Here is a 25,904-nt window from a genome sequence, read left to right as displayed (position 1 = left end):
GTTACTCCTAGGCTGCCGAGACAGTCTCAGGCTCTCTCAGCCAATCCAGAGACGCTGCATTAGCAGCGCCTGCCCTGGATTGGCGAAAGAGCACGGATAGGGCTCGCCCGGAGGGGCTGCTGCAGAGGCAACCCTCAGCCTCTCGACCCCCTCCTCTCACTTAGTAGTACACATGGCTACAGTGCGGCGAATGCGCATGCTCGTGCTTGTCGTGAGACAAACTCGAGCATGCGCAGATAAATTGCGAGCCGCCCGCTGCCGCTGTCAATCAACTCACTGTGTCACTGTCAGTGCTCGCCTCGCCCCCTGGCCCCACCCCCTTCATTGTCCGACGCTCGCATTCATTGCCTTGCAATAATAATATATTATTGCATTGCTGGTCTCAGTCTGCGACTCTGCGTGCGTTCGTTCGCGGTAAGTGGGGCTCCGCCCCTGCGCCCCAATGGACGCACCGCCACTGGTTACCTTCCTATGGGTAGGACCAGCGTTAATCTTTTTCAGGCCTAAAGTGGCAGATCTGAAAAGAGCTGAGCTGATTAGAGGTATTTTCACTATGTAAATTAAAATCACTTAATAGAACAAAATGTTTACAGGAAATAGTGTGGATAGCAATCAGTTCAATCAATTGGAGAGTGAAATCGCAAAGGGGTCCGGGGGGGGGGGGGGGGGGGGGGGAATACACAAGGTCTCCTTTCCAACCATCATGGGGTGAGAGATGAATTCTGAATATACAAACCTCTATCTTATCCTCAGCGCGATTATCGATTATGGATACTTTCAAAGAATCTTTATAAATAATGGCAATGCCTCCACCCATTCTTTCCTCCCTTTCAATCCTTAGAATGTGATAGGTCTCAGGGAGTACCAAAGTAATAGAAGGTGTGGAGGCAGGTTTAAGCCGTGTCTCAGTAAGGAATCCAAGGTATGGAGAAAGGACCCTCGAGAATGGGAAAGGCAGTTGCCTTGCCATATAAGTTATCAGTGCATTAGGCCCTGCCAGGAGGTCTAATACCTCCAATTTCCTGAGCCAAATAGGAATGCTCTCGGTAATGTGGCAATATCTGGAGCAAAAGGGGTCCTGGCTCCTGGCGACAGCTGGGTGTGGACGGGCACAGACAGGCTTGCCTTTGGCTCGCCGTCAGAGCGCCCGCTGCGCGCGTTGGCGATGCCATGCGGTTTAAATATGGGACCATGAGAGCAGCTAGACCGCCGACTCCTGCTACCCAGGCCGAAACCAGAAATGAAGGCTTACTCATTCTCGCTCGCTCTCTCCACTCAAATGGGGAAACCCTGCGGTGGAACAGAGAGCGGGCGAGAAGCAGAACAGCTAAAACGTAGCAGTTTTATTATGGATCAGATTAGTAGTCATGGCCATGGGGATGCACCATTGGCTTCAGGTGAGCCAGGCTTCATAAGGGCGTGCCAAGGACTACACACCCCATACTCCTTCAGGCTCCTCCACCCAACCCACCATTCAGGGCCATTTAAGGCGCCTTCGTTCCCACGGCACAGGACGTGCCATTGAGTGCTGGTGAGCCAGGCTTTATCATAGCACGCCAAGGATCACACACCCCATACTTCTTCTGCCAACTGCTCAACACCATTTAAGGCTCCTTCATCACCTGTGGTACGGGCACATGCAGGACACGCTCGGGCACATGCCCGTGCGGAGACTAGGCCAAGACCGTCCCCAGTTGCACCCCTCTTAGCTGCTCAAGGCCACCTCCCTTGCCGTCTATATTGTAGCACCCTTTGCCTGGAATGTATACAACACTATCGCAAAAAGAAAAGTGCAGCATACCTCTGGTAAGGAATGGCTTGATACTTGTTCTATTCTTAATTTTCTCACTTGTACCATGGAGGTCATTGAACATGAACTAGATGTTGTCACTGATATGATAAATACCGTTCCAAGGGCTACTAAAGATACTTAGGGGGCTATTACTAGCTATAACCTGCCTCCCATACCATTCCTACAGCTGCGGTGTCTGTAGAGGCAAACTTGGACAGTTCCAACAGAAGAGCCCTAAGATCTAATCATTGTGTGGCTGATGTACCCCAGCTTATTGAGGAGGTTATCACTGTGTACTTCACCCACGGCAAAAGAGAACAATCATTGGCATAGCCAAAAGGTCTCGCTTTTGGGACCTTCTAAGTATTTAGTTAGGCAGCACAATATCCTTGGAGCAACCACATCAACTGTTGCATGGCTAAACACTTATAAGGTCCCAAAGTCGAGACCTATTGGCTATGCCAATGCTTGGTGTGGTTGTGTGTGTGGTTGTGTGTATGTGGTTGTGTGTGTTTGGTTGTGTGTGTGGTTGTGTGTGTGTGTGTGTGTGTGTGGTTGTGTGTGTGTGGTTGTGTGTGTGTGTGGGGGGGTTGTGTGTGTGTGGTTGTGTGTGTGGTTGTGTGTGTGTGTGGTTGTGTGGTTGTGTTTGTGTGTGTGGTTGCATGTGTGGTTGTGTGTGGTTGTGTTTGTGTGTGGGTGGTTGTGTGTGGTTGTGTGTGTGGTTGTGTGTGTGGTTGTGTGTGTGGTTGTGCGTGTGTGGTTGTGTGTGGGTGGTTGTGTGTGTGTGCGTGGTTGTGTGTGTGGTTGTGAGTGTGTGTGGTTGTGTGTGGTTGTGGGTGTGGTTGTGTGTGTGGTTGTATGTGTGTGGTTGTGTGTGTTTGTGTGTGTGGTTGTGTGTGTTGTTGTGGTTGTGTGTGTGGTTGTGTGTGTGTGGTCGTGTGTGTTGTGTGTGTGGTTGTGTTTGTGCAGTTGGGTGTGGTTGTGTGTGTGTGTGTGGTTGTGTGTATGGTTGTGGTTGTGTGTGTGCTTGTGTGTGTGTGGTTGTGCGTGGTTGTGTGTGTGCTTGTGTGTGGTTGTGGTTGTGTGTGGTTGTGGTTGTGTGGTTGTGGTTGTGGGTATGGTTGTGTGGTTGTGTGTGGTTGTGGGTGTGGTTGTGGGTGTGGTTGTGTGGGTGTGGTTATGTGTGTGGTTTTGTGGGTGGTTGTGTGTGTGTGGTTGTGTGTGTGGTTGTGTGTGTGGTTGTATATGGTTGTGTGTGATTGTGTGTGGTTGTGTGTGGTTGTGTGTGTGGTTGTGTGTGTGTGGTTGGTTGTGTGTGTGTGTGGTTGTGTGTGTGTGGTTGTGTGTGTGCTTGTGTGTGTGTCGTTGTGTGTGCTTGTGTGTGTGTGGTTGTGTGTGTGGTTGTGGGTGTGGTTGTGGGTGTGGTTGGGTGGTTGGGTGTGGTTGTGTGGTTGTGTGTGTGGCTGTGTGTGTGGTTGTGGTTGTGTGTGGTTGTGTGGTTGTGTGTGTGGTTAGGTGTGGTTGTGTTCAGTTGTGTGTGTGGTTGTGTGTGTGGTTGTGGTTGTGTGTGTGGTTGTGTGTGTGTGTGGTTGTGTGTGTGTGGTTGTGTGTGTGGTTGTGTGTGTTGTGTGTGTGGTTGTGTGTGTGGTTGTGTGTGTGGTTGTGTGTGTGTGGTTGTGTGTGTGTGTGTGTGTGTGTGTGTGTATGTGGTACAGGGGCACATGCAGGACACGCTCGGGCACATGCCCGTGCGGAGACTAGGCCAAGACCGTCCCCAGTTGCACCCCTCTTAGCTGCTCAAGGCCCCCTCCCTTGCCGTCTATATTGTAGCACCCTTTGCCTGGAAAGTATACAACACTATCACAAAAAGAAAAGTGCAGCATACCTCTGGTAAGGAATGGCTTGATACTTGTTCTATTCTTAATTTTCTCACTTGTACCATGGAGGTCATTGAACATGAACTAGATGTTGTCACTGATATGATAAATACCGTTCCAAGGGCTACTAAAGATACTTAGGGGGCTATTACTAGCTATAACCTGCCTCCCATACCATTCCTACAGCTGCGGTTTCTGTAGAGGCAAACTTGGACAGTTCCAACAGAAGAGACCTAAGATCTAATCATTGTGTGGCTGATGTACCCCAGCTTATTGAGGAGGTTGAGCAGCAGGGCACTAAGACATTTTCTGAATTACTGTGTGCTTCACCCACGGCAAAAGAGAACAATCATTGGCATAGCCAATAGGTCTCGCTTTTGGGACCTTCTAAGTATTTAGTTAGGCAGCACGATATCCTTGGAGCAACCTCATCAACTGTTGCATGGCTAAACACTTATAAGGTCCCAAAGGCGAGACCTATTGGCTATGCCAATGCTTGGTGTGGTTGTGTGTGTGGTTGTGTGTGTGTGTGTGTGTGGTTGTGTGTGTGGTTGTGTGTGTGTGGTTGTGTGTGTGGTTGTGTGTGTCTGTGTGTGTGTGTGGTTGTGTGTGTGTGTGTGTGTGTGTGTGTGGTTGTGTGTGTGTGTGGTTGTGTGTGTGTGGTTGTGTGGTTGTGTTTGTGTGTGTGGTTGCATGTGTGGTTGTGTGTGGTTGTGTTTGTGTGTGGGTGGTTGTGTGTGTGGTTGTGTGTGTGTGGTTGTGTGTGTGGTTGTGCGTGTGTGGTTGTGTGTGGGAGGTTGTGTGTGTGTGTGCGTGGTTGTGTGTGTGGTTGTGAGTGTGTGTGGTTGTGGGTGTGGTTGTGTGTATGGTTGTATGTGTGTGGTTGTGTGTGGTTGTGTGTGTGGTTGTGTGTGTTGTTGTGGTTGTGTGTATGGTTGTGTGTGTTGTGTGTGTGGTTGTGTTCGTGCAGTTGGGTGTGGTTGTGTGTGTGTGGTTGTGTGTATGGTTGTGGTTGTGTGTGTGCTTGTGTGTGTGTGGTTGTGCGTGGTTGTGTGTGTGCTTGTGTTTGGTTGTGGTTATGTGTGTGTGGTTGTGGTTGTGTTTGTGTGGTTGTGGGTATGGTTGTGTGTGTGGTTGTGGGTGTGGTTGTGTGGGTGTGCTTGTGTGTGTGGTTTTGTGTGTGGTTGTGTGTGTGTGGTTGTGTGTGTGGTTGTGTGTGGTTGTGTGTGTGGTTGTGTATGATTGTGTGTGGTTGTGTGTGGTTGTGTGTGTGGTTGTGTGTGTGGTTGTGTGTGTGTGGTTGGTTGTTGTTGTGTGTGTGTGGTTGAGTGTGTGTTTGTGTGTGTGGTTGTGTGTGTGTGGTTGTGTGTGGTTGTGTGTGTGTGATTGTGTGTGTGGTTGTGTGTGGTTGCGGTTGTGTGTGTGTGGTTGTGGGTGTGGTTGTGTGGTTGGGTGTGGTTGTGGTTGTGTGGTTGTGTGTGTGGTTGTGTGTGTGGTTGTGTGGTTGTGTGTGTGCTTAGGTGTGGTTGTGTTCAGTTGTGTGTGTGGTTGTGTGTGTGGTTGTGGTTGTGTGTGTGGTTGTGTGTGTGTGTGTGGTTGTGTGTGTGTGGTTGTGTGTGTGGTTGTGTGTGTGGTTGTGTGTGTTGTGTGTGTGGTTGTGTGTGTGGTTGTGTGTGTGTGTGTGTGTACGTGTGTGTGTATGTGTGTGTGTGTGGCTGTGTGTGTGTGTGTGGTTGTGGATGTGGATGTGGTTGTGGGTGTGGTTGTGGGTGTGTGGGTGTGGTTGTTTGTGTGGGTGTGGTTGTGGGTGTGGTTGTGGGTGTGTGTGTGTGGTTGTTTATGTGGTTGTGTGTGTGGTTGTGTGTGTGGTTGTGTGTGATTGTGTGTGGTTGTGTGTGTGGTTGTGTGTGTGTGTGGTTGTGCGTGTGGTTGTGTGGTTGTGTGTGTGTGGTTGTGGGTGTGGTTGTGGGTGTGGTTGTGTGTGTGTGTGGCTGTGTGGTTGTGTGTGTGTGTGTGGTTGTATGTGTGGTTGTGTGTGTGGTTGTGGTTGTGTGTGTATGGTTGTGCGTGTGATTGTGTATGTGGTTGTCTTTGTGTGTGTGACAGTAATACTAAAAGCATCTCAAAATAAAGGAACACAAACATCGAGTTTGTGGAAAGAGAAAGCACGTTGTAAGTCAAACGGGCGCAGCAAAGCATTAACACAACAACAAAACAAACAAGATCACTTAGCGAAGACTGAGTGCTGATAATGGAAACACACAGGCCATCATCTTAAGAGTTCGATTGCAGCCAATGTGCACTCAACCCTGACCCCTCCTTGTGAGTTGCACCCCATATTTCATGAGTTGTAACTGCTGCACCCACCATAGCGCTTTGAGATCTAAAGCGCTACATAGGTCTAATCGATTAACCAGTCACCAACATGCTGTGCTTTTAAAGAGAATGTGCCAAATGTTTTCAGCTTCCTCATCATGTCTTCATGAAAGCGCCAACGAAAGGACTCCCTGAATGGTACAACGGACATGAAGCAGCCGCTGCGATCAGAAATAAACACTGTGAACGTTGTCCAGTTTCACAGTAACATTTCCTTAATGTTCTTTAAGTCACAAAACAGTAATACTAAAAGCATCTCAAAATAAAGGAACACAAACATCTAGTTTGTGGAAAGAGAAAGCACATTGTAAGTCAAACGGGCGCAGCAAAGCATTAACACAACAACATGTTCTTTGATGTTTGATGTTCTTTGAACGAGAACATCAAAGGGGCGCCGCAAAAGTGATCGCGGGAGAAAGTGAAAGTGATCGCGGGCGCTTAATGAGCATGACGAGGTTTGCCAGCCTCTGCTCCTAAGCGCACAGGCACTGTAGCTCTAGGCTGGCCATGGTAGCATTTTTATGAGCCCTCACAAAAAGTCTCGCCAGACCAGCGCATGCGCTGGGTCAGGCGAGACCTAAAAAAGGCATGGGTGCCTTTTGCCAAGTGTGCCTCAAAAAAGCCCTTACTACAGATTCCTGCTCTTTCTTCCCGAAATTATATCTATAAACCCCCATTAAAGAGACTATGCATAAAAAAGGTTCTAATCTTGCTTTTGCTTACTTAGAGGAATATTTGGTCACCTTGATGGACGCGGTGTAAAAACCGCCTTGGGGCTACTGAAAATTTCATCATGGTGTTCAATTCAAGAGCAGAGCTCAGACCTGCATTGCTTATGAAAGATGCAGCAACTTCTACCCATGATGAGAGGCCAGTCACCCAGGTCCTTTCACCGGCCTGCTCCATAATAAAGAGCAAACACATACAATCCAAAATGGGCATTTACAATCATTCTTAAAGCACACAGGGGGCACAGAAGCGCATTTTGACTCTCCTGTCGTCAGCTTCTCCATACATAATTGTTTTAACTGGAGTTTCACCTCTGGTCCCTGGTAGGGTAGAGAGACACAATCAATCACTCAACAAAGTCACACACTGGTTTAACATCCACTTTAAAGAGAAATCTACTCTACACCAGGAGCTTCATTGGTCCAGAGAGAAGCCTGGATTGGCAATAGTCCAAAACAAGATGCAGGTGAATGTTTTGTTGTCAATATTAAAAATGAACTCATGGTGAGAAGTATTTTCTAGAGACTGTGCAACATCAAACGGAGCCACAGCAATATAGATGCTGTCCCTTTGGGGTATTTTTGTAAGCCAAGGTCTTGTTTTGAACCAGCAAATACACTAATGGCATGGAGTCAAGAGGTCCGAACATCTTCAGCACAAGAGGTCCCAACCTTCAGAACAGATTTGCACTTTACCCCAGTACGACTTTGTTGACTAACAAACAACATCCGGTCCTTTAATTGTTTCCCTGAAGTCTTACCCCAATTGTGTGGTGCATGTTCCCCTAGCCAGTCTCACTGGACATATTAAAGAAAATCTTGTTTTGTTAGGAATCCTGGAGGACAATCCATCACCCAACACATGGAAAATAGGGTCCTGGAATGTAGCCGATTTGAGTTAAAAAAAAAAAATAATAATCAATGGCTAGATTTAATACAATGCTGTGACATTATTTCTCTCCAGGAAACATGGTCCATGAACCCATGATATTTTGATGGTTATATTTCAATTTTTCGGTCCGGGGGGGGGGGGGGGGGGTCTGGAATACACAAGGGCTCCTTTCCAACCATCATGGGGTGAGAGATGAATTCTGAATATACAAACCTCTATCTTATCCTCAGCGCGATTATCGATTATGGATACTTTCAAAGAATCTTTATAAATAATGGCAATGCCTCCACCCATTCTTTCCTCCCTTTCAATCCTTAGAATGTGATAGGTCTCAGGGAGTACCAAAGTAATAGAAGGTGTGGAGGCAGGTTTAAGCCGTGTCTCAGTAAGGAATCCAAGGTATGGAGAAAGGACCCTCGAGAATGGGAAAGGCAGTTGCCTTGCCATATAAGTTATCAGTGCATTAGGCCCTGCCAGGAGGTCTAATACCTCCAATTTCCTGAGCCAAATAGGAGTGCTCTCGGTAATGTGGCAATATCTGGAGCAAAAGGGGTCCTGGCTCCTGGCGACAGCTGGGTGTGGACGGGCACAGACAGGCTTGCCTTTGGCTCGCCGTCAGAGCGCCCGCTGCGCGCGTTGGCGATGCCATGCGGTTTAAATATGGGACCATGAGAGCAGCTAGACCGCCGACTCCTGCTACCCAGGCCGAAACCAGAAATGAAGGCTTACTCATTCTCGCTCGCTCTCTCCACTCAAATGGGGAAACCCTGCGGTGGAACAGAGAGCGGGCGAGAAGCAGAACAGCTAAAACGTAGCAGTTTTATCATGGATCAGATTAGTAGTCATGGCCATGGGGATGCACCATTGGCTTCAGGTGAGCCAGGCTTCATAAGGGCGTGCCAAGGACTACACACCCCATACTCCTTCAGGCTCCTCCACCCAACCCACCATTCAGGGCCATTTAAGGCGCCTTCGTTCCCACGGCACAGGACGTGCCATTGAGCGCTGGTGAGCCAGGCTTTATCATAGCACGCCAAGGATCACACACCCCATACTTCTTCTGCCAACTGCTCAACACCATTTAAGGCTCCTTCATCACCTGTGGTACGGGCACATGCAGGACACGCTCGGGCACATGCCCGTGCGGAGACTAGGCCAAGACCGTCCCCAGTTGCACCCCTCTTAGCTGCTCAAGGCCACCTCCCTTGCCGTCTATATTGTAGCACCCTTTGCCTGGAATGTATACAACACTATCGCAAAAAGAAAAGTGCAGCATACCTCTGGTAAGGAATGGCTTGATACTTGTTCTATTCTTAATTTTCTCACTTGTACCATGGAGGTCATTGAACATGAACTAGATGTTGTCACTGATATGATAAATACCGTTCCAAGGGCTACTAAAGATACTTAGGGGGCTATTACTAGCTATAACCTGCCTCCCATACCATTCCTACAGCTGCGGTGTCTGTAGAGGCAAACTTGGACAGTTCCAACAGAAGAGCCCTAAGATCTAATCATTGTGTGGCTGATGTACCCCAGCTTATTGAGGAGGTTGAGCAGCAGGGCACTAAGAAATTTTCTGAATTACTGTGTACTTCACCCACGGCAAAAGAGAACAATCATTGGCATAGCCAAAAGGTCTCGCTTTTGGGACCTTCTAAGTATTTAGTTAGGCAGCACAATATCCTTGGAGCAACCACATCAACTGTTGCATGGCTAAACACTTATAAGGTCCCAAAGTCGAGACCTATTTGTTATATTTCAATTTTTACACCTGCTACATCTAGGTCTTGTGGTAGGCCTAAGCAGGTGTTATCAACTCTAATCTCTACCACATTCCCAGTCATGTTGTTAAAGCAGATCTAGCTTCCTGGTCATTTCAGCTAATTTGGCTTGAGTTCCAGTCTTAGATTATTCTGTTAATGAATTTCTATAACAATTGCTTTGATGTTTCTAATTGTGAAATCGTCAATGCTATGAGCAGGGAGTTAGGAAGAGCTCACATTAACGCTAAGGTGTCTCTTTCTTTACTGTGGCTGGTTGATTTTAACACCTGATTTGATAGAATCAACACAGGGGTCTGTGGAGTGAGTGAGGTGCACGGAGTTCCTTCAACGCACTTTATCCACAAACCCTGTGGGGAAGGATTAAATAAGCTAATTGTTAAGTAGCGTTTGTGCTTTGCTTTTGACTCCCTTGTAGATTCATTGGTTTTAAAGCCCACATTTACGGGAAGAGAATGCTCTAGAATTATCGATTTTATCTTGTTTTCTGATGATTTGCTTAGCCTGTTTTCAATTACAAGGTTTACGAACGTCTGGCCTGTACATGAACCGGGACAAATCTTGTGTGTGGCCACTGCTGGGTGGAGACCAATTAGGTGAATGGCCACGAGATTCTCTCAGCATCGCAGGCTATCGCATGGGATAGAAATCTGGCCCCATTGTGGGCACAGGTGGGTGATCAGACCAGAGGGTGGTCCCATCTGCCGTTGTCCCTGTTTTGCAGATCGCCATCTTTAAAATGGTCTCCTTGCCCCGTCTCCTATATCAGCTCCAAAACCATCCATACTTCATACGACCGACCTGGTTTCGGCAACTGAGTGCTGTCCTGGCACAGTTCCTTTGAGGAGGTGGCGCAGCGCGAGTAGCACTGAGGACTTGTTTTCAATCCAGATACTGTGGTGGCATTTCCACCCCAGATGTGCAGGCATACCACGCGGCTGCGCACCTTCTCGTCCTTAATGATTGGTGGTATGATCGTGAGGACCCGGCATATGCAGTTGAGCAGTGGCTGTTGGGTGATAACACATTACACATGGTACTTTATTCTGCATCAACACTTAAGGCCCTGCCGCCCGTAACCAGAACAGTATTCACAATCTGGAAGCATGCAATCCTCTCTATGGGTTGGTGGGGACGGCTTACAAGAGAAATGCCTCTATGGCGAAACGGACAGTTACCTCAGTTGTTACAGCTGACTGGGTTTCGAGGTTGGGAGGCCATAGGCATAGACACAGTAGGTACCGTTATGCATGGTTGAAATCTGAGGTCCTTCCAGGAACTTCAGATAGAATACTCTATGCCCCGCTCACAATTCTATGGATATCTCCAATTTAGACATGCCCTCTCCCCGTACTCAGTACAACAAGCCGATATACCTGATTTTAACCCCATAGAGGCAAAGGTCTTCATGGGCGAGCTGGAAGACTATAAAATAACCAAAAGCTACCGCACACTCCTCAACAATACACCTACAACACTACATAAAACTAGAGATAAGTTACAGCAAGACCTGGGTCCCCTGGATGAAGATGATTGTGTGGAGGCATTGGAGTCCCCGTGCAGTGCTGCAATTGCTGCCCGCCTCAGACTCATCTAATAAAAATATTTACATCGGGCTTATTACACCAGACACAGATTATGGCACGCTGGCCTGATCACATCTTCACACTGCTTGCGATGTGGGACAGCAGAAGGTACCTTTCTGCACACGGTGTGGCAGTATACGTCACTGTCGAGGTTTTGGAGAGGGGTGATCACATGCTTGTCAGAGGTCTTGGGGTGGGATATTCCGCTTTCTCCACGGCTGGTTATGCTACATATTATGGAGGGCCTGGGTGGCAACAGATACAAACGCCACCTGCTATTCCTTGGCCTCACCCTGGCAAAGAGAGACATCGCCAAGGCATGGAAGGATGAATCCCCACCGTCAGTAGTGGTGTGGAAAAAGGGCTTGGACTTCACCATGGTCCTGGAAATCCCTGTCTATTAGGGCAAGAGGGTGCCCAGAAAAATATATTTAAAAATCTCGAAAAGGTGGGCGCACTATAGAGTGTTATACCTAGAACCTATTCCCCCTGATCCTACTATTGAAGAACAATTGACATGACTGTATTGAGCTGGGATTTAAATACTACAGAAATGTACTATTGTTATGGACGGCTAGGACCCATGTATATAAGATACATTTGCTTGTTTTGCAGATATAATGTGGCACTATTGTTGGTGTTTATAAAAAGATATGTAGCAACATGTTTAATCTATAAAGGATGCTACAGTAATTGTGAAAAGTTTGAAGTAAGAAGGAGGAAAGTGGGTCCCAATCCCTTAGTGACCGTATTATTGAGTGTAGTATGAGTTGGGTATTTGTCCTCAACAGTGGGCGAGCCCCCGCCCCACTGATAGAAATAACGTTTCAAGAGGGTGTTAGGACAAATATTGTTTACTTGTTGATAGTTGAGGAGAAAATTCCAGCAAAAACAGTTACGATTTTACGTAAAGCCGACCGCCCAGACAGACTGCACTAGGCGACGCGCCTTCATATATAAGATTAATAGATACAAGAACGTTTTGCTTATTAATACATTGACAGGACCCCGGAGTCCATACGGATTTTCTTACGCCCTGAGGAAGCCCCAGGCCGGATGGCCAACTTAATGGGGTGAAACACGTGTTGGCTGTATTTCTCTTGTTGCTCACCCACAAGAAAGTCACAATACATTATGCAATCGCAATTAAACACATTTACGTAAAATCACAACTGCTTTCTCTGGAATTTTCTCCTCAAATATCAACAAGTAATCAATAGTAATTGTGAAAATGTTGATATCGTTATCTGTGAAAATGCTTATGTATTACTGGTGTTCCTTCAAGCACCAGACATGTGTCAGCTATCAACAATAAAATTACATTGTGAAAAAAAATTACAAGGTTTACTGTGATCATTATCTGCTTGCTATTTTTCTAATTTATAGCAAACCACATATTAAGACTTATAGTCAATCAGTAGTTGTTAAGTGCGACTACTCACCCGTAAGAGTCTCAAGGTGCTGCCTTCTGACACCTTTAGCATCCAGTAAAAATCTGGGGAAATTGTTGAAGTGAGAGCGGGTAGATAAATCTGCAACATTTAGCAGCATTGTTAGGCATAACATCAATAAGGATGTATATGAATGACGAGGAAATCCCCTACAGGATTATTAAAGGTTTTGGGTCACTGAGCTTTTCGGTCAAAGAGACGTTAGCCTGTCAAATAGCTATATGCCAGCAGAAACCATGTAGATGGTTTGATTTGAAGTGTACTGGAGCACAGGCAAACTTGATAAAGTCAGTTAAAACAGTCCCACAAGATAGTGCATGGATCAGGATCTGCTGCAGACACTTCAGGGGGGCTCTCGCCAATGGGAAATGTATGATTAGGCGTGAAGCTTTTGAGTCCCTGATAACAGGTAGTAAAATGCAAGACACAAGTACATTTTGGAAGGTGATCAATAGCCCTTTCTTTAAAAAGCAACCAGAGGCTGAAATATCAACTGTGTTGCACCAGATATATGGGCGAAGCATTTCAAGGAGGTTTGTGAAAGTTTTTCACTGCATGACCACTCATGAGATCTTCCCGCAGTTAATCTGCCATTAAACGAGTCTCGGCTGGCAGTCGAACTGCATAAAGTCACTGAAGACTTAAGCAGGTGTCCCTTAGATAAAGCTCCTGGACCCGATGGAGTTCAATGTCGATCCTTTTAAGAACAACATTAGTTTTGGGGCACTCCTGCTGACTAATGTTCTGTTTGCAGTAAATGAGACGAGGCCACCTAATTCCTGGTCACAGTCAGAAATTGTGCCTGATTTCAAGACGGAGACAGAGGTGACCCGAAGTGTTATTGTCCTATTTCTTTGATCAATACTATCACAAAGATAATGGGCAGAGTAATTTTAGATCATCTCGAGGTTTGGGCTCAAAATATTAATGGTGTTTCAGATCTTCAATATGGGATTAGGGAACAATGTTTAAGATTACACATATTAATCAAAAAGAACACCTTGGCTAAATCAGGTAATATGTATTCAGCATTTATGTATGTAAATTCTGCTTTCAATCATGTAAATCAGCGTTTCCCAAACTGTGGTCCGCGGACCCCCAGGGGTCCGTGACACATTCCCAGGGGGTCCGCGAACTTGAGTGCCTTCGAGTCAGCTATTTTTAAATATTTAGAAGCATTGAAGCGCATACAAGCACTGTGAATGACAGCGCAGGGGCGGCGGGACCAAAAAAAAGCGGGCCAATCACCATTTCAGCTTAGGCCGGGGAAGCTGAAGGGTGATTGGCTTATTTTTTTATAGACGCGCACGCTCCCACGGCAGTGCGTCTTCCCTCGCGTCTGCAGCCAGCCCAGGAGCATTTTGCCGCCCAATGCCCTGTCTCCGCTTCGCCTCGCTAAATACCTGCATTCCGGCACCACTACTACAGCACGTGAGTGTTTATCTATTTATAGTTAATTTACATTTTTTTACATTTAATCCTGTTGGGCAAAGGCCAGGGGAATTAGGACGCCGTGTGTAGGCCGGGTGTACCAGTCGCGCAACACCGATTGTACTCCCGTTGTGTGTGTCGGCCCTCAGCCCGGAATGAGACTTCACCCGAGCACTTCAGAGGTATGTAAAAGCCCATTTGTACGTTATTGAGGCCTTACTGTTTCACCCCTTCTAAGAGCCCCGCAGCTGCGCGGGGCTCTTAGAAGGGGTGAAACAGTAAGGCCTCAATAACGTGCAAATGGGCTTTTAAATACCTCTGAAGTGCTCGGGTGAAGTCTCATTCCGGGCTGAGGGCCGACACACACAACGGGAGTACAATGGGTGTTACGCGACATTTATGTGAGGCCTAGTAATTGCCGGCGGAAAGAAACGCTGCAGCAGGTGCTTCTAATGTCTTAAAAGCATAAAAAACTTTCAAAAACGGACCCAGGAAGCCAGCGGCCGGTGGGCTTTAGGGCGGTGCGACCGGTGCCACCGCACCGGCCGCTGGCTTCCTGGGTCCGTGTTTGAAAGTTTATTATGCTTTTTAGATTAGAAGCACCTGCTGCAGCGTTTATTTCCGCCGGCAATTACCAGGAGTCACATAAATGTCAAGAAAACTCCTGTGATTAATTATCTTCCTGGAGAGAGATGAGCATTTTGTATAGTTGAGGTTTTGTCTTCTGTGAAGTTAGTGCAGACGAGGGTTAATATGCCTGCTGCAAAGAACGTGTGCCAAGTAGATTACAGAGTGGGTATGATAAACAGATCAAATATTACTGCTTTCAAAAGAGACATCCTTTTGTTACTTGCAATTTATAACTTAAATTCCTAACATAGAATAGTGAGCTTTTAACTTTCACCCTGCACTGCATACACACTGCAAAGTATACAATATTAGAACATTGATTAATGTTGCAAAAAGGGTTAATTTGGCTAGAAATCGATTCTTATTATTAAAGAAAACTCCCAACTATGCTGTTTATTTTTCGACTCTGAGTTTGTGCTTCTCCACACCAAGCACTCTTAAACTATACTGCCTACCAGTATTGATGACATGTGACTCCTACACTTTCAGTCCTTTGGCTCTTATGTAATATTTCCTATACACTGATTTACACGCGTATGATTGATTGTCTCTGTGTAATGTGTATGTGATGGAAAGTGCTCGGACACCCGGGCCTACACTCGTATTAATTCAATGCATCTGAGAGTGTGTGGTTATGGAGACTTGGTCACTGTTAAAGGGTGCTGGTGAGAGAATCCGTGGTGGAGGTGGTCATTGGGGGGGCGTCAACAAACATTGTCGCACAGGGCGCCACCAGCACTAAAGCCGGCCCTGTGCAGCTCCACTCTGCCGTTTGCTTAAACTAGATTCAGCCCCCCCCCCCCGAAATCAGCCCCACTCTGCCTATGTCGTGTGTGTCAGCCCTCAGCCCGGGATGAGACCGCAGCCGTGCACTTCACAGGTCTTTAAAAGACCATTTGCACGTTAATGAGGCCTTACTGTTGTTTCACCCCTTCTAAGAGCCCCTGCAGCTCCACTCTGACTTTTGCTTAAACTAGATTCAGCCACCCCCAAATCAGCTCCACTCTGCCTATGTCATGTGTGTGTCAGCCTGGGATGCGACCGCACCTGAGCACTTGACAGGTCTTTAAAAGACTATTTGCACGTTAATGAGGCCTTACTGTTGTTTCACCCCTTCTAATAGACCCTGCAGCTCCACTCTGCCTTTTGCTTAACATTCAGCCCCCCCGAAATGTTTTCTTAGCCCCCTGCCCCCCACGAAATTTGGCTCCAGTTGCGCCTCTGGTACTTACTAAATACATTACAATTTGGCTGGAATTGTCCCACCTCTGGGTAAGCCCTGTTTGCGCAGTGATTGGGTGGTATTCACTGAGTATGTAATTACCAGGTATGTTAAATATTGCACCCTTCTTAAAATTTAGGACGGTCAAACCTGCCGTAAACTTACAGGGGAAAAGTGTGCTATTTATAGTACCAAAGTACCACAGTCTGCATGTTAGCCTCCAAAAACTCAAAACAGATGCTATTTATCGTGCCCCATTTTTCTTGCTTGATTTAAATTTCGTCTCAGATTGAGGATAGTAACAAATAAGGTTTTATTCAGGACAGATTTGGAAAAAAGGCCTCTCAGACGTTCCTGCAGGTCAAGCTGCTGGCGGATTCTGCCCTCTCTCATTAGATCTGTTTGAGAGGGTTCTGTTTCTAGCTTATGATCACTCAGTCTGGGTTTGGTGACCATTTGCGTATGCCTGGTAACTTGTACCTATTTGCACTTTATGACTTGTCTGCTTGCTCCTCAGTCAGTGCAATGTGTACAGACTGCTATTGTGCTGCTGCTCTCAAAGTCTGTTTACTTTAATGTTGGCATATTCATGCACTCCTTTTGTAGAATGTTGAGAGTGATATTATAATGATCTGAATATTTCAAACACAGTAAATCTGCAGGCGCAGGGCAGCTCAGTGTTTTAGTGTTACAAGTGAAATGACTAACTGCTAGCATGAAAATGTAATATGCATTTGGTTAAAACGCTATTCTGGCTGGAAAAGTAAAACGCGACAGAAAAAAGTTGGGAATTAATGTGGTCTGATAAATGAATTGTTTCTTATGCTTTGAAGCAGTTAACTTAGCCTGTCTTGTTGCTCAAATTGGTGTATTTTCTGGTATTTATGTTTCCCTCATCTTCATTGCTTTATTTTGCTTGTGAGCAAGTGTCACTCATAGTCACTGAAATATCACTCATAATTACACTGTATTTATGACAATATCACACACCGCAATCTGAAACCTTGGCAGCTATGATTTAGCAGCAGCCTTTCTATAATTCTTCTCGTGTGTGACGAGTGATCAGCTTGTGTGCTAGTAGCAGTGACATTATGGTTTATTCCCGCCGTCAGGGTTGGTTTCATGAAAAGTGTGGCTGCAAGTGTAGTCCACTCCAAATTATTGCATTGATTTTAAAATGGTTTATTTTAAAATGGTTTCTGCATGGCACATTATGCAATCAATGCGTGTAATGATGTTGATAATCCTCATTCTGTACCTTAAAAATAAGAACAGAAATCGCTTGCAAAATGTAGAATCTGACCTAAGGATTCAACTTTCCGAAATAAAACCAAACATTGAAAAGTTAGTCGCCGAGATGCAGCACCATCCTTCCCATTAAAATGTTTTAATTTTTGCATATTTTTCAAGATAAAATAATAAAAGCTCTGGTAATGCAAGTATTTGTTTGGTGTGTACTTGTTTGTGTATTTTTTGCGAGTTATTGTTTTAATTTTTTGAAATTTAAATTGTAAAAATTGCTTGGGGGTCCCCGGACTCCAGTAGTGATTCAGTGGGGGTCCTCAGGAGTCAAGAGTTTGGGAACCACTGATGTAAATCGTACCACACTCTGGGCCATAATGGAGCACATGAAGGTAGATGCAAATATTGTCAACATTTTAAGGTAAGTGCAGTGTGAGGTCACCAGTAGTGTTCGATATGGACTTTCAGGTGAAACTACTGAATCGATTAAGCTCTCCCATGAAGTGTGACAAGGATGTGTCCTGGAACCTTTCTTACATTACTTTAAATGGCGTGGAACAACATCTTATTAAACTTAAGGCAGATGTCCCATATGTTGGAACCTGTCCAGGCCCCGTTTTATTATATGAGGATGACACAGCTTTTGTCACCAGAACGAAAACTGGGCTTCAGAAATTCCTTGACATTTTTGTGTTTTTTAGCTTTATGAATCATCTGGAACTCTGTTAATCCTTCCAAATCTCATATTATGATTTTCGGGCCTAAGGTGTGGCATAAACAAAAGATTTATTTTGTTAACAACACTAAAATTATGCAAGTCTGTACTTTCCCTTATATAGTGGTGCTATTTGATGATAACTGCTTGGGGAATCCTTTGGTGTGCTGCAATGGTGGCTAAATTTGCATGTAGTGTGGAGGCAATTTTCAAGTTTACAATGAATGTAGGTTCTAAACCTTTCATGAAGCTTGCGGAAGTCTATAAAGTGAAAGGCACAGCAATTGCATCATATGGCTCTGGGATTTGGGGGTGGGGGGGGGTTCGAAGATTATCCCTTCATCCAGAGGGTTGAAAAGGGGTGCTTAAAGAGGTTGTTGGTAGTCTTCCATGGTACATCCATCTACATTTGCCAGTCTGAACTTGGTCTTGATTATGTTTGTGACATTATTAAACTCCGGCCACTTTTATTGTGGCTAGCTACCTGGACTAAACTGGGTACGGAGGAGCATATTTACAAGCCCCTTGCTCCGCCGGTGCATCACTTTTTGTGATGCCCTGGTGGCACATTTTGCTGCACCACAAAAAGGCATTCTAGGAACAGACATTTTTTTCACCTTGCCAGCATCAACAGCTATGCCAAATCTGTAGTTCCAGGCTGCCCATTCTGGCCAAGACTACAGGGATCGGTTACGCATTCCCTAGGACAACAGCCCAGGTCAGGAAGCACGAGTGTCAGTGAGCTTAATCGCTTGATGTGGATACTAAAAGTGTTGTTTCCAGTAATTCTTAAACTTTCCTCTAAATTTCTCATCCTAATCCCCCAGAAAGTAGATCATTTTAGGAATCAGATGGGGAATCTTAGTCTTTGATGGAGGACTAATTCCTATTACCAGAAGGTCTGCCCCATTTCAGGATTTCGGTGAGAAGATTCCTTCCTCATCCAAGAGTTAAAGGCACACTCTACAAAGAACACATATAGTTTGGCATAGTGGATTGTAACACAAGGGAGAATTAACAGTGGTCACAATTTATGTTCCCTCTAGAGTGCGCGCCTTTGCACGTGCGCACTCTGCTTTCTCAAAGTGCCCAGAGTCTTTCGCAGACCGTGCAGGCCACTCCAAAGACATCAAGGAGCATTTGGTATCTAAAACTTTAAATGAACGTCTTCTAAAAAGGCGCACGTGTGAAAGGCAGTATGCCAGTTGCTGAATGGCACACCAAGGAAGATAAAGGAACCCAGCTGGGAAGGGGGTCAGGCATTTCCTGCACTGTAATGTGAGCAACTGTGCGATTGAGGAACATGCTGGGGGCGGGGGAGGTCTTCTGAAAGATTTGAAAGGCTACTCTGCTATTTGTTTCACAATTAGACGTGCATGAGCTATAAATTAAGAAGTAGAGTCAAGACAAGTTTATGGTCTCACTTGGTTGCCTAGAAAATGTTAGAGGTGAATGTAAATAACACCATGTAGAAATATGATAAAGCCTTTTCAAAATTCAAGAAAGTGTATTTTTTAACGTTTCACTTTACTGCATCAGGTTACATCTCTGCCAGACATTTATTAAATGTGGTAGTTTTTCAAAATGACCTTGGACACATTCAGGCCTTTTACTCTGAGAACAAATCAAGAGGCAAGTCAGTTGTTTTGTGAACCCAGTATGTAGCCTAGATTCTTATTACACCTGGAGCAACATTATAGTCTTTTAACTAAACACACAAGAGGATTTTGGGTAGCTCGCATACTAAAATCATGCATTTGAAGGAACTTTTTGTATTTGATAATGCAGAAAAAGGAGGTGCGGTGAAATTACATATTTGCATAGAATCCAGGTCAGAAATTGGAAAAAATAATAATATGGGAACCCATAAATTAGGGGTTAGGATGTGGCAAAGGAAAGGGAGTAGAATCACGAGGGGCAGAGCTTGAAAACACAGTCTGATGGTTGGCATATACATTTATTTAAAAAATATATACTGCAAATAAATTGGCATCAGGGACACATGGGACAGTAAACCTGTTGTAGCTTACTTAATTGGTCACAAAGAGGCAGCATTTTAAAATATATTTAGGGGTTAAGACACCTGCTGCAGAGATGTGTGCCCAGCAATTCTGAAGGGATTGTAATAGCGGTAAAATATATCTTGAATACCCATAGGGTAGGGCCAAGCCAGTGGTTACTGGGCAAATCTGTAGTTAATACTTATGTTTACTATTGGTGTCTGGAGGTCTAAGAAACTTTTTAATTCTAGATAAATAAGACTTATTCTTTTCGTAGACTTATGTCTTCCTTTGGGACATAACGCAGAATGAACATAACTTAATAGCTGATGAAGTTGGGCCATGTCTCAAAAGCATGAAGAGCCATTCACTGTCTCCTAGTTAAGGATTTTACCCATGTTTATTGTCTAAAGCTGTCTCTCCTTATGTTATGCAGTCATGAATGTTGAATTTCCAAACCCCACTATAATCCTCAGAAATGCACCTTAATTCCAAGTAATCTCACTAAATTGGGAGGATTCAGTGGCCACACTAATGTCTACAGTATAGCAAAGGGTTTCGATTTAACAGAGTAGGACATAAGTACTGTGTTAAATAGTACTGTATTGTAGTATAGTAAAACACTTCATACCGCATGAGAGGCCCCTAAATCCTTTCTGGTTTGTTGAATAACTTAGTAATGATGTATATTTTGTAGAGTGTTAGTTTATAATGTAGCCTATGTCTAGTGTGTTTAGTGATGCGCATGAGATTTGAAGGTGTGACCCAATCATGTTTCAGTTACCTTATAGTAGTGCTTATGGATATAAGTGAATGTGAAAGAAATATAGGATCTCAGTTTGCATCTATGTCCCTTTATATCTTATTACCTGCACTTGACAGATCACGTGTTAGGTAGCAGCCAGGTTTTACGCTTGGAGTTCTAGATTGTTGTTGATTATATTTTTTATGATGTAGACTAGGTGGAGTTGTTAATAGTCCTAACATGACACTTTCAACACCACAGTCCTCCTGAACGTATTGCTGTAGGTGGACACAGCAACCATTTTTTTTTTCTTTTTTTTGCAAAAGCAATTTTTATTGCATCACTCAATCACAATTGCCATCTGCAATAACCATCAAATCCTTGGTCGTCTCCCAGTAAGGACACAGCAACCATAAGCTAGAGATGGTTGCATAGGTTGACAAACTCAACAACTACCTAGAAGCAGCTCATTTGTGTCAGAAGGGTGTAGCCTAGCTTTAATTTTGGGACAGATAAAATTTACTCCATTGTGGGATTTACTGAAATTAGGGAAAGTATGTGGTTAGAACCTTTCTACCGTGCTATTTACACTGCTGAACCCTAAATATTCCACTATTTGAGTGCAGAGACCTGTAGGGGTGACAGAGTGGCTGTCAAGTGAATGTAAAGATGTTTGTCTTTTTATGGACATGACAATGTGAATCAAAAAACTCATTTTAGCATTCGATAGCTTATGCATTGCATCATTCGCAAAGTAATTTGACGCATGTCTTTGGTGCACAAAGCTTTGGCTGTGGTGCACAGAGATCATTTATTGCCACACACTGAGGAAAAAATTAGAGGGAACATTGGTAACAAACCGTTTTTCAATAATAGCAGAGAAAAAAGAAAAGAACACAAGAGGGAGCATCTCTTGAGTCGCAGATTGCTGAAAGCAATTAAAACTTCAAACCTCCTAAAAGGAGATATACTTATGTGGGTCATTAAGGTTGGGTGTATAAATGTGCCCTTACCAGAAAACCTTGTTAGTGAAGCTAAAAATGCACTTGTGAGTGAGAAAAATGTCCTTTTTGCAGGATCATCCACACTTTCTGTGAGATTTAGTGATGGTTTAATGACTCTGCACATTGAGCACGAATGTCCAGCTCCCAGTGTATGTGCTCTGACCCTTAAAAACATGTAGCATTTGATAACCCCTGATTGGCATTGTAGGAAATTAGGTTACTGGTTCAGGGGGCTGAAGCTCTACTCAAGCAGCAATCACAATTTTTGTCAGGGTGAAACACAAACAAACCCCAAATTAACCTGTGCTCGACACTCCAGTAGCTTGGCACAGAAGCAGTCAGGCTTCACTTAGAGGCAATGTGTAAAGTATTTATTAAGCACACAAATGGTAACACAAGAAAAGATCCCACACCAATTTAGACAAATTGAGTACATTTTAATATTATTTGACAATAAAACTACCAAAAAGCAATTAGTAGAACCGGAGATATGTAATTTTAGAATTTTTGTAGAAACCAAGTGCTATGAAGCAAAATGCGCCAGCTGCTTTCAGGTGATCTTGGTGGACAGGGTCCAAGTCACAAGTTCCAGACGACCTCAATGGAGCACGGGCCAGATACAGGACTGAGTTCAGTCTGCTGAAAAGTAACTTGTGGCGTGGGCGTCGAGATGAAAAGTACGTGCGCTGAGCTAAACAGGCCGGTGTCGAGGAGCAATTGACGAGGAGCTGTGATGCGAGGTCTGGTATTGAGATGCGTTGTGCAGCTGCTGAATTGATGACTGTCAACGAAAAGCTGTGATGCAAGTTCCTGCGTCATCATCCAGGAAACAGGTGGGGCTTTTAGGGACTTGCACTGCTGTGCGTTGGCACAGGGGACAAGATGTGTTGCGATGGCGTCAGCTGAATTGCACTGGGCTTGAGTCGATGGCGGGCTGTGTCATGCAGTGCCAAGAGTTGCATTGTCATCAAAGAAACCTGTTATGTCCCTGTGGCTTGAACAGTTGGCCTGCTGGCTGATCTTGGAGATTCCTTGGAGTCCTGGGTCCACAGGCAAGCTGGAGTCAGCAAGGCAGCTTACAGCAGCAGAAGAGTCCTGGTGCGGCAACAGCTGGCCTTGATAAACAGTTATTGGTCAGCAAGCAGATCATTACAGCAGACTACACAGCTGGGCAGTTCTTCTTCCTGGCAGAGTCCAAAGGGCCAGAAGTGATCTGAAGAGTAAGGTCTGAGGGTCCTCTATTTATCCCTGGTGCCCACTTTGAAGTAGGAGAAGCTTCTAGAGTTCTCCCTTTATAGAGGTGTCTGGAATTTCCTTCCTCCCTGTAATAGCTCTAGCTTGTCTGGAGACACAAAAGACTAGTGTGAAACCCTTTGTGAGTGTGCTGAGGCACAGACTTTGTGATGTGCAAGTGTGGAAGGTGTCAGCATCTCCCCCTCATCCTGACAGAGATGGCCCATCCTTCCAACTTCTGTTCCCCCTTTGTCTCACTGTCTGGGAGCAATACACAAAAGACCCATTGCCAGCTACAGCTAGTCATGTGACCCAGTATACATGCTGCAAGTTCATAAAAGTGGCATTTTCAGAATTGCAACTTCAAATCCGACTTTACCATTAAAGAGGGTTTTAAATTACAATTCTTTTGATATCAAACTCAATCTTCATGCCTGCTCCTGATTGAAATGTATCTCTTATTAAATGTAATATGGTAACCCAGTGTTATCCTGTAGGAGAGGTAGGCCTTGTAGTACTGAAAACTGAATATAAGAATTTTTCAGTACCAGGACATGTAAAACTTAAACGTACTTCTACATATTTTTAAATACACTGCATCCAGCCCACTGGGCAGTGTAGGGCCTACTCTAGGGTTGACTGACATGTATTAAAAATAAAGGTTTAGGTCTGGAGACAGATTATGTTGCAAGGGCAAAATGCAGTTTAAAACTGCACACACAGGCTGCAATGCTAGGCCTGAGACATGTTTAAAGGGATACTTAAGTGGGTGGCACAAGGAGTGCTGCAGGTCCACTAGTCGAATTTATTTACAGGCCCTGGGTACAGGTGGTGCCACTATACTAGGGACTTACAATGTGCCAATTGGGTGTACTCCAATTTTACCATGTTTAAAGGAGAGTTAGCAGTGGTAAAATGTGCAGAGTCCTAAGGACAGCAAAAACAAAGTCAGCAAAAATAGGAGCATTGAAGGCAAAAAGTTGATGAAAACCACACCAAGGATGTCAGGTCCAACAGGCATATTTAACTTATCTATCAGCCCGTATCATGTGGTACTCTGTGTACCTAAGGCCTGTAAGTTAAATGTCGCTAGTGGACTGCAGCACCTATTGTTCAACAAATAAAGTGACTAGGTAAAGCATGTCTTCAGGCCAGTCACTGCAGCTCCAGAGTGCCGCTTTAAAACTGCAAATTCTACCTGGCAAACTAAGCCTTTTGGCTGGCCTCAACCTTCCTTTTTAATACTTCTAAGTCACCTTTAATGTTTGTCCAAGGTGACCATAGGGCAGAGTACATGGTATTTAAAAAGTAAGACAGGTGTACTTAAGTTTTACATGTCCTGGCAGTGAAAAATCTCCAGAGTTGTTTTTCATTGTGGCAAAGCTGGTTCTCGCATAGAAAAGCACTGGGTTACATCACAATACCTTGTAATGTATAACTCTAGTTTGGGAATAGCTAGAAAATTGATTCAAGGACTCAAATTAATAGGAATTTAGACCCAATCTTATGGCACATTTTAAACTAGATTTTTTGGAAATGTCACTTTTAGAAAGGAAGGATTTAGGTACAGATCTTCGACTGGTGGAGAGTATTTGACATTGTTCAGCATTCGGTCCATCAATAGTTCTTTTTAGCATTTGTCACCCCAAGTGGGATGAGTATGCCCAGACGTGGATCCAGTGATTACCATGCCACTGGATTCAAGCTAGCCTGGCTAATGAGGGGTGATACTCCAAAACTGGTTCTACGACGCTTGTTTCCGGTCCAGGGGGATATGGCCTGGCAGTTCGGGCTGGAGTGTTCCCATGGGGAACAGGGTCAAGACCATTTTGATTAAGGCTGGGTCCTAACTGGAATGGAAAGGTGAGCACAAATGTTGTATTAAGGCCCAGAACTTTGACTAGGGGTGAGTGTTTGACATTATTCAGCATTCTGTCAATCAAGTCTTCTTTTTGCACTTTTAGAAATTGGCATTTACCTGCCTAAATCCTCTAGTAACCCTTTCTGAGATAATTCCCAACTGTCACCTGACAGCCTACCGATGGGTGTGAATTGCTCTTAGAAAAGGTAACTAATGACCTTGGCTTGGAGAAGGTGGGACTTCCTCTTCACATGATGACCTGGGGGTGTGCCCCCCACCTGTACAATCTTCAAAGAGGCAGCATCAGTCCCAGGCAGATGGACTTCACTCCTAGGCCTGCCCCTACCACTGTCCAAGTAGACGGAGTGGAGCCAATCCCAGTGAGGTGAAAATCTGTCCCAGAACTGGTTTTGCAGAGGGGATGCCTCATTTCCCTTGACACACCTCAGTGTGGTGTGCCCAGAGCTCTGACCAAGATAGATTCTGCCATATTCGATTTTGGCAAAGCAGGGCACTGTGGAATTGTTTAGAGCCAAACCCCCAGAAAAAGATGTCGAAGTGGCTAGTGTTGCCTCCGCCCCTATTGGTTACTGAGTGACTCCCACCCACAAGCTAATGCCAGGCATAAATTTGGCACCCCTGACTACCTTCTTCACAAGATCACTGGACCACTGGAAAACAGAAAATGGGCTACAGCTGCTGAACCTGTGGAGAGAAAGCCCAAGTTCTGAACTTCCCATCATTTAAACCAATGACAGAAGAGTGGGCTCCAAGGGGTAGTTGGGTAGCCTACTGTTAAGCTACAGGGTCACAAAAGCCAACAAGCCCACCTTCCTGAGGAGCCCAGCTAACCAGTTCTAACTCGACTTGCCCTGGACCCTGCTGGTAGCTGTCACTGGAGTGTGTCCTGACTCCCAAGTGGTGTGCCTACAGGAGTGGGGTCCTTGAATACGTTTCAGAGTGTTCTACTCTTGCTAACCCTAAAGGAGGGGACTTTGAAACTTATACAATGATTTTTACTATAAGAACCTGAGGCTACCACGAGACTGCCGCCAATTTGCTGCCACTGAGTTTGCATCACCGGTCGGATTACCCTTAGTGGTTTGCCACGTTGAAAGGCGTTTGCCTCGCAAAAAAGACTCTGAGTCTGAAAGTAGAAATCTTTACCAGTAGAAGATTCTGAAAGTATCTGGCCAGTTAGAGGCCCACCATGGATGCAAATTTGAATTTCTCCTGTTCTAAGCTCCCCCCCGCACCCCTACCCCCAAAAGTTAACAGCTTCACCAGGACTTTGTTCAACAGCAATCCAGGCTTGTGAAACCTATCTCAATGACA

Source organism: Triturus cristatus, chromosome 6 (assembly GCF_964204655.1).
Source record: "Triturus cristatus chromosome 6, aTriCri1.1, whole genome shotgun sequence".
NCBI classification, from domain to species: domain Eukaryota; kingdom Metazoa; phylum Chordata; class Amphibia; order Caudata; family Salamandridae; genus Triturus; species Triturus cristatus.
Note: the sequence above shows the minus strand (reverse complement) of the source record.